Source organism: Prionailurus bengalensis, chromosome A3, assembly GCF_016509475.1.
Source record: "Prionailurus bengalensis isolate Pbe53 chromosome A3, Fcat_Pben_1.1_paternal_pri, whole genome shotgun sequence".
NCBI lineage: Eukaryota > Metazoa > Chordata > Mammalia > Carnivora > Felidae > Prionailurus > Prionailurus bengalensis.
In genome coordinates this window covers 98,179,592-98,194,234 of record NC_057354.1, presented here as the reverse complement: position 1 = coordinate 98,194,234, position 14,643 = coordinate 98,179,592, and positions in this window count along the sequence as shown.

Sequence of the window (14,643 nt, the reverse complement as noted above, 5' to 3'; positions counted from 1 at the left end):
GGGTGAATCTTCCTTCCTTGCCTTGCTGAAATATAACTCACTGCGTCATATATATATATATATATATATATATATATATATATACACACATACATACACATACATATATATAATACATAATATATATTATATATACATATGTGTACATATTATACATAATAAACACACATATATGTACACATATATACATATTAAAATCATCACATTTTGTCAGGAGATCGTTTGGGGAAAAGAAAGATTTTTTTTCCCCAAAAGCCTTAATTAAAGCAGTTATTTGCCTATTTATAGCATAGCTGGGAAAAGTGCTAATGCTGTAGTTCTGACAAGGCTATAATGGAAATCCGTCCACCAATTAGTTCTGTTCTGCACAACAACATTATGTACAGAGCACAGAACCAACAGCAACCTAAATGAGTTATTCATTCGTATCATTTATTCATTCAGTAAATAAATATTATTTATTTATTCTGTGGAGCACATTTGGTTATTTCAGAAGGCAAAGTAGCTTAAAAAAACCATTTCTATACTTCAGAAACTTACACTCTTGAAGAAAAATCCTATTAAATACAATTAAAACACGAAGTAATAGGGTGTCTTTTCTTCTTTAGCTACATGTAGTAGGGACATACATTTGAATAAATGATATTAAATGATTACAGCTATCAGGGTGCCTGGGTGGCTCTGTGGGTTGAGCGTCCGACTTCGGCTCAGGTCATGATTTCATGGTTCGTGAGTGTGAGCCCTGTGTCGGGCTCTGTGCTGACAGCTCAGAGCCTGGAGCCTGCTTTGGATTCTGTGTCTCCCCATCTCTCAACCCCTCCCCTGTTCATGCTCTGTCTCTGTCTCTCAATAATAAGTAAATGTTAAAAAAATAAATTATTACAGCTATCACTTATTGATTTCTTAGTATACTGCAGGTGCTGTGAGAAATATTTTACATACATAAACCTAATGTTCCCAACAATTCTATGTATCTGAGATATTATCATCTCCATTTTACAAATAAAGGAAAGAAAGCATATGGTTTTTCAGTCACTGTTTCAAAATTAATATCTAGTATGTAAAGGATCATCATGCAAACCCAATTATCTGATAAAACAAGATTGTGGTATGTCAGAACCATAATGCACTAAGGACACAGGTTACTGAAACATGGAAGAAAGTGCCATTCCAACAGTCTTATCAGTGTAAGCTTCACAGAATAGGTAATATATGACAGGGACCTTGCAGGTGGTAGTGATAATTTCTGAAGAGGGAATCGGTATACCAGCCAAGGAAGTGTATGTGCAGAATCACGGGGAACTGAAAGAATGACAACAGTTCCATTTTATTTGAGCAGAGAGTATTAGAAAACGACAGAGGGGAGGTTATAAAGGTGAGTCAGAGAAAGCTAACAAATAGTTTTCTAAAGCTAACTAGGTTAGGACTCTATTATATAAGTAATAGTGAAACTATGAATGTCCTGTATATAGGGGAGTAACCTATATAAAATTTACTCTCCACAGAGTGGAGGGACCTGGATGATGAAGTAGGTGGCTCCTGAACTCCCCTGCTCCCATAAATGTACCAAATTTACACCAACACATACAGCAACCCCTCTGAGAGAAATCCAGAAACCAGGTGAGTGACTCTTACAGACTGAGTGAAAGAGAAAATAACCACATCGAAACAGGTAGGAAAGGCTGAGACACACTCACCATAAACTTCACCCCTGGCACATTGCCATATAACCAAAAGAAAACCAGTAAGTTTCAGCTTCTCCCTTAGGATCAAAGGGTTTGGACTGGACATCTAGCAGCACAACTTTTAAGGCGACCCAAGGGACAATCACCCTAAACACCTAGCTCTAAAAGCCAATAAGACACAAGTCCCACAGGACTAGAGCAAACAAAGAAGCAGTTCTTAAATGGGCATATAAGCATTCACTATGACTATCCCCCATGCATCAGCAGAGAGGAAGCAGGGAAAACACCCATCCCCAAGTCTTTCCATTGAAGGATTTTGATTGCATACTTGCTTCTGATTAACATGCTTTTAGGGGCTGGCTGTGATCCTCCCTGGAGCCCAGGGAAGCTGGTGGGCACTTCTCCACCTTTTCCTTCCAGCTCATTCCAACAATAAAGTCAAGTTGACAGTACTTCCCTGGAAGAAACTTGTGCACATACCTAGCACTCCAGTTTTTATGGCTGTCACTCAAAGCATGGTACCCAAGTCACACAGCTATGACAGCTCATGACTTAGATCCACAAGTCCCCTAGGACTACAGCAAACTAAGCAGTTTGTAAATGCCTGAGAATTCAGCACCTAATCAGTATGCATCTAGGTGCTGACTGCAATCTTCCCCCTGGAGCCATAAACAGGTATTCCATCTCCTCACCTACAGGGAAACACAATTAACAGCTTGTACTAAATATGGTGCTCCCATGCTGACTGAAGCATTGGTCACAACAGCCAAGATATGAAAACAACCTAAGGCCATCAACAGAAGAGTGAAGAAGATGTGATACACCACCCACCCCCCCAACACACACACACACACACACACACACACACACACACACACACACACACACTTTTCAGCCTTAAAAATGACGGAAATGCTGGCCTTTGCAACACCATGGGTGAACTTGGAGGACATTATTCAAAGTGATATAAGCCAGAGGAAGACAAATACCACATGGTATTAATTATATATAAAATGTAATAAATAAATAAAGCATTACTGATAACTCAGAAACAGAACAGAATGGTGTTTTCCAGGCATGGAAAGGTAAGGGAAATGAGTAGATGGTAAAAGGGTACTAACTTTAAGTTATAAAATAAATCAGGTCTGAAGTTCTAAAGTATGACATGGTGACTCTAATTGATAATACTCTATTGTTCCTGCATAGTTAAAAATTGCTCAGGGTGCCTGGGTGGCTCAGAGAGCCGAAATACCCATCCATATTGAATATGTGACTCATAATTAAAAATAATTTTAGCTCTAGGGGCACCTGGGTGGCTCAGTCAGTTAAGCATTCAACTTAGGCTCAGGTCATGATCTTGCAGTTTGTTACAGACCCATGTCGGGCTCTGTGCTGACAGCTCAGGGCCTGGAACCTGCTTCCCATTCTGTGTTGCCCTCTGTCTGTGTTTCTCTCTCTTTTTCTCTTTTCTCTCAAAAATAAACGTTAAAAAACATTTTAAAAAAGAATTTTAGCTCTGTATGTCATGATATGAATAGATACCCAGGATACATTTCTAAGAGATAAAGAACACAATAAACTCCAACATTCATAAAATAACCAAAATTTTGTTTAAAAAAAAGAGAAAAAAAAACAGGGTGCCTGGGTTGCTCAGTTGGTTCAGTGTCCGACTTCAGCTCAGGTCATGATCTTGGGTCCGTGAGTTCGAAACCCGTGTCAGGCTCTGTGCTGACAGCTCAGAGCCTGGAGCTTGCTTCAGATTCTTTGCCTCCCTCTCTATCTGCCCCTCCCCCACAAGCATGCTGTCTGTCTGTCTGTCTCTCTCTCTCTCTCTCTCTCTCTCTCTCTCTCAAAAATAAACAAATATTAAAAAATATTTTTAAAGAAAAACATTAGGGGCGCCTGGGTGGCTTGGTCGGTTAAGCATCTGACTTCGGCTCAGGTCATGATCTCACGGTCCGTGAGTTCGAGCCCCGTGTCAGGCTCTGTGCTGACAGCTCAGAGCCTGGAGCCTGTTTCAGATTCTGTGTCTCCCTCTCTCTCTCTGACCCTCCCGCATTCATGCTCTGTCTCTCTCTGTCTCAAAAATAAATAAACATTAAAATAAATTTAAAAAAAAAGAAAAAAAGAAAAACATTAATAATGTAAAGTAAATTTACTAAAATTATTGAAGAAACGTTCGTTTAGGCATGGTTATCTTCACTGAGGGTTATCCTTCAAGTGGACTTCAAAGAACTTAAAATTTTTCTACATTATATAATTCTATATTATTTGAATTTTTATAGCACTGATTATTTTTTAATCAGAGAAGAATGTAACATTTATAAAAGCTATTGATTCCCTTCTTACTCTGTGTAAGATAATGATAATAAGCCCTGTCCTGTCAGATTCACAGGTATGTAGCCCGGCTGAAATAAGATAACATACAAAAGTTTTCTGGCAAGTATAAAGTGCTCTGCTACTACCACACGAGGAGGCTCTTTGCCAGGAGTCAACAATGCTTGTGTTCTTGGGAAGAGAAAAGACTGTTGCCATGTCACATCTACCTTGTTATAGTTGCAGAATATAAATCCTTATTTCTGGATTGACACCACCTACTGAAGATAGTTGTTAAGAAAGATTATCAAATTGTGAAGAACTGTTAACACACAATAAAATGCTACAAAAAATTACCATTTAAAGCATGAGAGTCAAGAGAAACTAGACTGAGGGATTCCAGAGAAGAGACTGAGAAAAATCTTACCTCTTTGAATAAATTTGTAGCCATATTTAAATAGCATAAATTTCTTCAATAAAGTTATTTTTTTTACCTTTTTGTCTCCTTTCTTTGTATCTTTACTCTTTCTTTCCCTCTCTCCTCCCTTTCTTCCTTCCTTTTCCCCCCATCTATCATTTGGCTATTTCTTTCTTTCTTTTTTTTTTTTTTTTTGAAGTATAGCTGATACACATGGTTATATTAGATTCAGGTAGACAACATAGTGATTGATAATTTTATGCATTATTCAGTGCTCACCACAGCAAGTGGAAACTCACCATCTATCACCATCCCATGTTACTACAATATTATTAACTGTATTCCCTACACTCTGCTTTTCATCACCTTGACTTACTTTTTTTTAAATTTTTTTAATGCTTATTTTTGAGAACTGGAGAGAGAGTGTGAAAGGAGGGAGGGGCAGAGAGACGGGGAGATCCAATGCAGGCTCTCTCCAGGCTCTGAGCTGTCAGCACAGAGCCCAATGCCGAGCTCAAACCCACGAACCGCTAGATCATGACCTGAGCCTAAGTTGGAGGCTTAACTGACTAAGCCACCCAGGCACCCTTTATATCCATCTCTATCTCTGTCTTTGTCTCTATCTCTATAGATAGATATATAATTCTTTTAATTGACATTTATTTTAGAACAGCAAGTTTGCACCTCTTAATAAGCCTTTTCATCTATTTCACCCATCCACCCCCATCTCCCCTCTGGCAACTACCAGTTTGTTCTATTTAAGAGATTGTAGTACACTTGAAATTAATAACACTGTATGTTTATTATACTTCAATTAAAAATAATACTTTAAAAAAAGTCTTTGTTCATTTGTTTTGATTTTTAAATTCCACACAAAAATGAAATCAAAACCACAATGAGATATTGTCTAATACCAGTCAAAATGGCTGGCATCAAAAAGACAAGAAGTAACAAGTGTTGAGGAAGATGGAGAGAAAAGGGAATCTTTGTGCATTGTTGGTGGGAAAGTAAATTGGCACAAACTTTGTAGAAAATAATATGAAGTTTCTCCAAAAAAATTAAAAATAAAAATGACATATGATCCAATAATTCCAGTACTGGGAATTTACCCAAAGAAAATGAAAATACACTAATTTGAAAAGATATCTGTACTCCTATGTTTATCTCAGCATTATTTAAAATAGCCAAGAAATGGAAGCAACTCAAATGTCCATCAATAAACGAATGGATGTGGCTTGCACACACACACACTGGATTATTATTGAGACACAAAGAAATGAAATCTTACCACTTGTGATAATATGGTGGACACAGAGAATATTATGCTAAATGAAATTAGTCAGACAAAGACAAATCTGAATAAAGTTCTTCCTAGCTAGTTTTTTTTTAAATCAGGATCTAATTAAGATTTAATTATTTCATTTAGTTGTCATGTCCCTTTTTTTATTTATTAATCTAGGAGTTTGCCCTATTTTAGTTATTTCTTTTTTTTCAGTTTTTATTACACAGACATTTTCAAAGAGATAAAGCCAGATGGCTTATAGAAGTCCCTCAATTTGAATCACTCTAATTAGATTCTCATGATTTCTCATGATTAGATTCAGACTGAATACTTTGGTAGTGATATTATATAGATAATGCTTTTTCCTTCTCAGCTGACTTATATCAGGGTACAGATGATGTCATTTATACACATTATAGATGATGTTGAATTGAGTCACTTGATTAAGATGTCTCTGCTTTCTCCAATGTGATGAGAAATTTTTCATCTATGTAATTAATAAGTGTTCTATAAAACATTTGGATATTTTTTACAATGTCATTTACACAACAACATGAAGCAATGCATGTCTCCTGGAATTAAGAAATATACATGGGAATAGATGAAATCGATTAATACAGAGAATATTTAGAAAGACTACCTAGGATCTTACTTACTGTGCAAGAGTACTGAATCTTACTATAGGCGTTTTTGTTTTGTTTTGCTTTGTTTTCTAGTAAAAGGGTATGTTGAAATATAAGGAATAAAAGCAGTTATAGTATGTCATAGGGTAGCAAGAATGTTTTACAGTATTTGATATTAGGTAATAAAGTAAACACACAATAATAGGAGCTGATATGAGAAATCACATTGGGGGCTTGTGATTAAATTTTAGGACTTTTTATGAGTAAACAGACAGAAATAGATTCATAATTTGAAGTCTGGATAATTATTAACAAAGAAATAATTTTAAATCACTAGGTATGGGACTTAAGAGGAAAATGGTTACTGCTCAGTTTTGGTTAAGTTGCATTAAAGATAACGACATGCCACATATGTTAAAGATGTGAAGTGTAAGTGGTTACTCATCACTAGAACAATAGAAAAGCAGTGTCAAAAAATACATTTTTTTTTATTTTTTTCTTCAACGTTTATTTATTTTTGGGACAGAGAGAGACAGAGCATGAACGGGGGAGGGGCAGAGAGAGAGGGAGACACAGAATCGGAAACAGGCTCCAGGCTCTGAGCCATCAGCCCAGAGCCCGACGCGGGGCTCGAACTCACGGACCGCAAGATCGTGACCTGGCTGAAGTCGGACGCTTAACCACCTGCGCCACCCAGGTGCCCCTCAAAAAATAGATTTAAATGTAAGTCAAATGCAGATAAAATTTGGAAGCATGGATGTTTGAAGGAAGAATGATGAAAAGAAGCATGGAGATTAGAGCACTGATCCCTGGGCAATAATCCTCAGTGATACACTGTTTTGCAAAAAAATAGGAACAAATGGAAGTAAATCAGAAAATGAAGGGACACTTAGAGAAAGAAAATATCCAACCACACTGCAATACTATAGAAATGTAACAAAGGAAGCTGGAAATTTCAACAAGTATGTGCCTGACTGAGCAATTTACCAAATGATGAAGAGAATTAAGGAAAAATAATTATGGAGAAAATTTAGACAATTAGGAGATATTGTTGAGTTCTGAAAAACTATTTCAATAGTGGGAGAAAAAGCAAGACTCAAGACATAATAAGGAGATAATGAGTAGTGCGAAAAAGAAGGTGGGTGGTGGGAAGTAGTATTTACCCTGGAAATAATTTTCTTTTTTATTTTTTTAATGTTTGTTTATTCTTGAGAGAGAACGCAAGAGCGAGAGACAGAAGAGAGAGAGTGAGAGAGAGAATATGAGCAAGGGAGGGGCAGAGAGAGAGGGAGACACAGAATCTGAAGCAGGCTCCAGACTGAGCTGTCAGCACAGAGCCTGACGCGAGGCTCGAACTCACAAGCCATGAGATGATGACCTCAGCCGAAGTAGGGCACTTAACCGACTGAGCCACCCAGGTGACCCAAGGAAAGAATTTTCAATTACAAGCATTGTTTATGTTAAAATTCTATGACTAGAAATTGAAATTGCTCAAAATATTCATATAAATATATCTTGTTATCTCAAGAAGCTTTATGAATCTACATAGTCTGTACAACAACCATACAGAAAAAATTGGTACATTGATGTCCCACTGATATTTACATATATATTTATATTGATGTTTATGTTTGTTTATATTCATACTCATTTTCATATTCATATTCAAGGGTCAGTCATGTGGCCCTTCATATTTTCACTCAACACTATTTAGGCTGATTTGCTCTCTTCGTTGTCCAGTGAAGCCCAAATCTCCCCGTTTGCTACTCTGCCTTGTGCAACTACAATAGCTGTTATATATGATTATTAAGCATTTCCCATAACATTTACAGCTAGCAATTTGGGGGTACAAAATGGGATTCCAGGAGGGAAACACAAATTATTAATCCATGCTTACAGAACATTAAGTTTAGCTGGCAATGTTCATCTAGGTATGAATTAGGTATCTTCAAGTTTAGAATATCATATAGGAATAATGAGGTTCTATAATTCCCAAAAGCTCTCTGCAAATTTTATCTCCACAGTTCTGAATTTTTAATAATGACATTCTGTTCTTATATTTTAAATAAAAATTTATTCCCAATTTCTCTACTTTTCCTTTTCGAATAATTCTGAACATCCACTGAAACAAGCATGTTTTTAATAATGAAAGCCTGTGAATATTGTCTGATTATAAATGGAAGGTTGTTGTCAGGTTTTATCTCCATATCCGATGCCACAATACCTAACTTCTTAAAAAAATATCTGTGCTAGAAGGAGGAAACCTGTGTTGAAGTTATACAAAGAATTACTAAAAATGCTGCTGAAACACTGAAAAAGACTCCAAGGTCTAATTAATTTAATTAGAAAGGAGAATGGCAAGGCTATTTTTTCAAGATGAGAAATGGTGGGACAATATACAAAAATTAAAGAAAGAAAAGAAAAGATCCATGGCATGGGTCTCTGATCGCAGGGCACTTTCAGCCCTGTACTTACTGAACCTCTGTTCTACATTGGTGAGAGTGTACGAATGTAGAAATGTAAGACATATTCTGGGCTTGAAATCTGTACTGTGGGGGCTTAGAATTTAGTGATGAGTGGCATTAATCAAGAAGCAAACATAGCTTTATGGAACCCTGTGTTGCTTGCTCTTTTAGGAATACTACCTTCCAGTGTTGTTGGAGGCAACTTATTCTGGATTTGTAATTTCCAAGATGTGGGGACAAGGGGCACTGGGGCACAACTGTGATGGCACTGGGGTTTGTCAGCCTTGATGATGGTCAAAGACAGATGGGCACATTTGAGTCACCAGGGCATGGACAACTCTGTACCTGCGTTGCACTTACATTACCTATAGACACGCATTTTTATGACAGGACACTTGAAAGGGAGAGCCTCGAGTATGAAATATGAAAGAATGAGCAAAAAGAATACATACTTTATATTTTTTTGGAATAACTGAATCCTAAAATTATCTGATAATTAAAACAACCATCAGATTTCATTATTAACATGTTCAGTCACCAATGTCCATGCATATTCCTCCCTGACTTAAACATTGTTGATTAAATAAATTTCCTAGATATTCCTTCTTACTATTTAAAGATGTCCAATATATTAAAAAGCAGAAAGTAGAAACCATTAGTTGAAAGGATATAAGTTGAAAATATATTGATTAAAACTATGAATATTGGGGCATCCGGGTGGCTCAGTCGGTTAAGAGTCCGACTTTGGCTCAAGTCATGATCTCACGGTTTATGAGTTTGAGCCCCATGTCGTGCTCTGTGCTGACAGCTCAGAGCCTGGAGCCTGCTTCGGATTCTGTGTCTCATTCTCTCTCTGTCCCTCCCCCACTTGTGCTCTGTCTTTGTATCTCAAAATAAATGTAAAAAAAAAATTAAAAACTATGAATATTACTAAAGTAAGTATTCCATGTGATTGTTTTTTCCTCTACTCATCACTTTGACATTCCATCACTGTTCATTTTATTTATTTTCTTAGGTTTATTTATTTATTTTGAGAGAGAGAGAGAGAGAGCGAGCAGGGAGGGGTAGTTAAGAGAGAGAGGGAGGGAGAGAGAATCCTAAGCAGACTCTGCACTGTCAGCTCAGAGCCTGACATGGGCTCTAATTCATGAACCGTGAGATTATGACCTAAACTGAATCAAGAGTGGGATGCTTAACCAGTTGAAATACCCAGGTACCCCAAATGTTCATTTCAAATGTATTTTTGCCTTTTGTGAATTTTTCACAATCTGTATTCATTTACTTTTTCATTTTTTGACAAATATTTGTCAAGCACTTACTCTCTGCCAAATACTCTATAGATTGATCCTTGTCTTCAGAGACATTTAGTAGAGCTTACAAACATTAATTTATCAATCATATAAATGTTAATGTGCATCTATGACAATTTCTGCAAAGATGAAGTTCACTGAAAACTTATGCCTAATAAGGGTGGTCATATAAAAATAACTTCAGATTAGAAGAATAGAATTTAATTAATAAAATGTATTTATAAATTTAGAAAACACCATGAAAATACCTTGTAATAAAAAGGAACTTGTTGAATAATTACGCTATTAATGCAGACCACTCCAGAAGAGAGGGGGAAAATTTAGAGATGAGCTGACAAGATCAGTAAGGTGATACCATGTATCTTTTCTATTATGTTATATTGCCCTTCAAAATATTTACTTCAGTCAGGATGGCATTTTGTCCTATCATTAAGTACATGTGTATACATACACACATATATGTATAAACATAGCACACCATACACACAGACTCAACTTTTAAGCAGCTTTTACAAAATATAATAGCATTCCGTGATTCTGTATAATCAAAACTTTTTAAAGTTTATTTATTTATTTAGAAAGAGAGACAGTGGGGGAGGGGCAGAGAGAGGGAGAGAGAGAATCCTAAGCAGTCTCGGCACTGTCAGTACAGAGCACGATGTGGGGCTCAAACTCAAGAACCATGAGATTATGACCTGAGCCGAAGTTGGACGCCTAGTCAACTGCCCACCCGGGTGTCCCTGTATTGCCAACATTTAATGGCATGCATCATACTCATAAATGAAGCTCCAGAGAATAGAATCTGAAACCTCTGTTTGGATTCAGCCTAAGTTCTGCTTTAATAATATGATGGTGTGAACAACTATTAATAGTAAAATTACATTTTTCAATAAAATTGGACATTTTATTATAGTATAATCTGAAGCCACTAAAGATTCTAAAGTTATTTCCTTTGTATTTTACCTACAACAAAACATAAACATTACTGCCACCTCAATGCCTGTTAACAGCTTGAAAATAAGTTTGAACTTTAAGATCTTATTCAATAATTTGATGTTTTCTCTTCTGTCTTTGCATCAGGAAGACTTACTGAATGCAAATTATTGGCAGATACACTGGATTGTAAATTAGCTTATGTTCCAGGCAAATTTGAACATTCAAATAGCTCTGATCACCTAATAAATTTTCAATAATTATCTTTCTCTTTGTAAATGCATATGCATTGTTTTATATGCAAGTTTAAAATTTGGGTTGTAGTCATTTTGACTTCTCTTTCACCATCTCTATCACCCACAATTCCCCAAAACCTATCTGGTGTTACCTAGACCATGGAGCCCTTTCCAAATGCTACAATTGGACATAATTTGTCTCTCTTTTAAATCTGATTACATTTTAATTTCTCTCATGGTACTTAACTTACTTGCTACATTTTGTAATCTTTGTGTTTACTGTTAACGCCTCATTAAAAGATACGTTTTTTAGTTGACAACTCTAAATGTTTTTTTTTTCAACGTTTATTTATTTTTGGGACAGAGAGAGACAGAGCATGAACGGGGGAGGGGCAGAGAGAGAGGGAGACACAGAATCGGAAACAGGCTCCAGGCTCTGAGCCATCAGCCCAGCGCCTGACGCGGGGCTCGAACTCACAGACTGCGAGATTGCGACCTGGCTGAAGCCGGACGCCCAACCGACTGCGCCACCCAGGCGCCCCTAGTTGACAACTCTAATATCAAACATCCCAATAGTGTTTTGTACTGAAGTATTGAATACATATTAACTGGGACATATTAAACTATAGTCTAAAACCAAGTACAGAATACTTTGTATTAAACCATCTCTTTTTTTCACAGAACAAAATTACAATATGACGTTAGTGTATAACAATATCCTTAGAACATGGACTCTAATACAATCTGAAACTGTGAACAAGTCTTAGAACCGAGTGTATATGCAAAAGTAGTGGGAAGAGGATGGGAAAAGGAATTTGAAATAAGGACATAAAAGGGAGAAAACAACAGTTTAAAGATTTTATCCTAGACTCATTAAAGAGTTAAACTCTCCTGATCAAGAGAGCTCATAAAGGGGAATTATAAGGAGATTAGTACATATACGCATATGAATACAGACAGAAAATTAAATTGAAGAATATAAACAGAAATGTGTACATAAAAAGTAGTTTTGCATGTTTTTTATATAATAAAGGAATCGCCTGAGAAAGAAGTTGAAAAATAAGTGATAACCAAAAGAATGAATTAATAATTCAGTAAACAATTGAATGGCTTAGTGAATAAAATGATGTGCAAGTTGGCTTGTTGTTGCTAAAGTATGCAGACATGCAAGAAATATCTCTTCACCATTTAACAAAGACCTCAGAGGCGGGAAGATTCAATCTTTAAATAGCACTAATGAAATTGACTTAACTGGTTCAAGGTGGAAATAGAAAATCAAAACAATTATATGTGCCTATGGTATGTAATTTGTCTTGTAAAGGCAAAATCATTTGTTTAATCATATACAGAGATATTTCCATTAATTCAAGCATTCTGTTGCAATCAAAAGTATACATTTCAAATGTGTCCACTATGGAAAATGCTTTTTATGTGTGATGGCATCATCAATATGTCACATTTTATTGTTTTACCAGTTGATAATTAATGACTACAGAGCATAAAATTAATCTCACATAATCATTGAGTTCATCTAGCTGCCAGCCTCTATATATGTATATATTAAAATTGATATTAAAAGCATTCTACTTTTAATCATTGTAGAAGACAAGATTTCATTAATTTCACTGAACAGAAAAACTAGAAATTCTAAGATTCCTTTTAGCTAAGAAAATTGATGTTTTCTGTAATATTAATCCTACTGCAGTAAAGCACTTTACAACTTTTCCTGGTGTTATTAATGATGTAATTGGGAATTTCAGCATATCTACAGTTAGCTCAAAGTTAGTTCTGAATATGAGAAGGTTTGGTCCACCAAGGACTATCTATGTTTTTTCTTTCCTTATATGGTTTCTTCTATGTCACATTTATGTACAATCAAGCCCTGAGATTAGTACATAGAGTCTTGGATAATATTACTAATTCTCTGCAAATGCATATTCCCAAAGTGTTTTTACTTAGTTCAACGAAAAATGTGTAAAGAAGAAGACACAACTTTTTTTTTTTGAGTTGTCTTAACAGTTAATAATGAGACTATCATGATCACAGATGAAAATATCCTTAATTGAAATGTTTCAATCAAATACCTCCTATAAGTATTTAATTAACTATTTTTTTAATTCCTGTGAGTCAAGTCTCAGATTTCTAAATGCAATAATTGAAAAATAATAAGTTTAGCTAGGCTAATCATTTCTCTCTTATTTGCCAAATACCCAACGTGCATTAAAAAAAGTGGTCCTCTATGATTTTGTTAGGACTGACCCAGAAAGAATGCACAGACCTTTACTAGAATACACATCTGTTTTCCAAGACGAAAAAAAATACAAATGCAAATACAAATTTAAAAAAAATAGAAAAAAAACAGAAAATGCAAACATTTTTAGAAAATATATATTTACGGATGTTTCCAAATTTCACAGCTTTCCTTGTTAAGATGTTTTTCATAAATTTCTACAGAGAAGTATAATAGTTTATTTATTTAATGTGAAGAACTGTGCAAATTCAAACCTTTATTCTACTCTAGCCTTATTTTTTTAATATATCAAAATATATTTAATATCATTTGTAAAAAAAAGAACTTCCTATCCCTGGTAGCTCAATTCATTTTGCATTTAGTGTCACACAGTCACTAAATAAGTACCTGGAATAAAACATTATTTTGGTAATCTTAATTGAGGTTGATGCATGACCTTTTCCCACCGTTGGCAGATATGTGCATTTGGTCATTTCACCAACCTGCACATGTGAACTTAAGTGAATTGTGTATTTATGAAAGAGAGGAGAGGAAAGGTAAAACCCAGAGATGAGAAAGGTTAGCAAGAGGAGAGCAACAGAAAGATGGGAGTCAAGTAACCAGCTCTCTTAAGTCACAGTATGGTTCTTGCTATATGATAATAGCTATTTGTTGAATGGATGGATTTTTGGATAGGTTGGTTGATTATGGGTTATAGAATTGAAGTTTTCATCTTCAGATTTCTTAAAAATTTTAAGATCTAGGAAGCCATTTCATTTGCTCTTGTTGTCATTGCCTTTGAAGGTTACTGTTCATTTGTTTCTTATGTTTACCATGATTATCTCTACGTGCACTCATTAATTTTTCCTGGTTGCATTTCCTTTACAAATAACGTTGTATTTTGCATTGACTCCACACAAGTTTTTCTTCTAAATACATTTGTCTATGGTTCATCACTTTCAGTTCTGGATATATATGAAGAGGAACTCTGAACTGTAAAAGGACATCTACATAAGTTCACCAAGTCATTCTTGTTTGTGTAATTAGGAATTAGAGATAAAGCAGATCACTGACATAAAAACAGATAAAAGAAATGTGGCAAGTGCATACTATGGAATGCCATGCAAAAGTCAGAAGCAATGGAA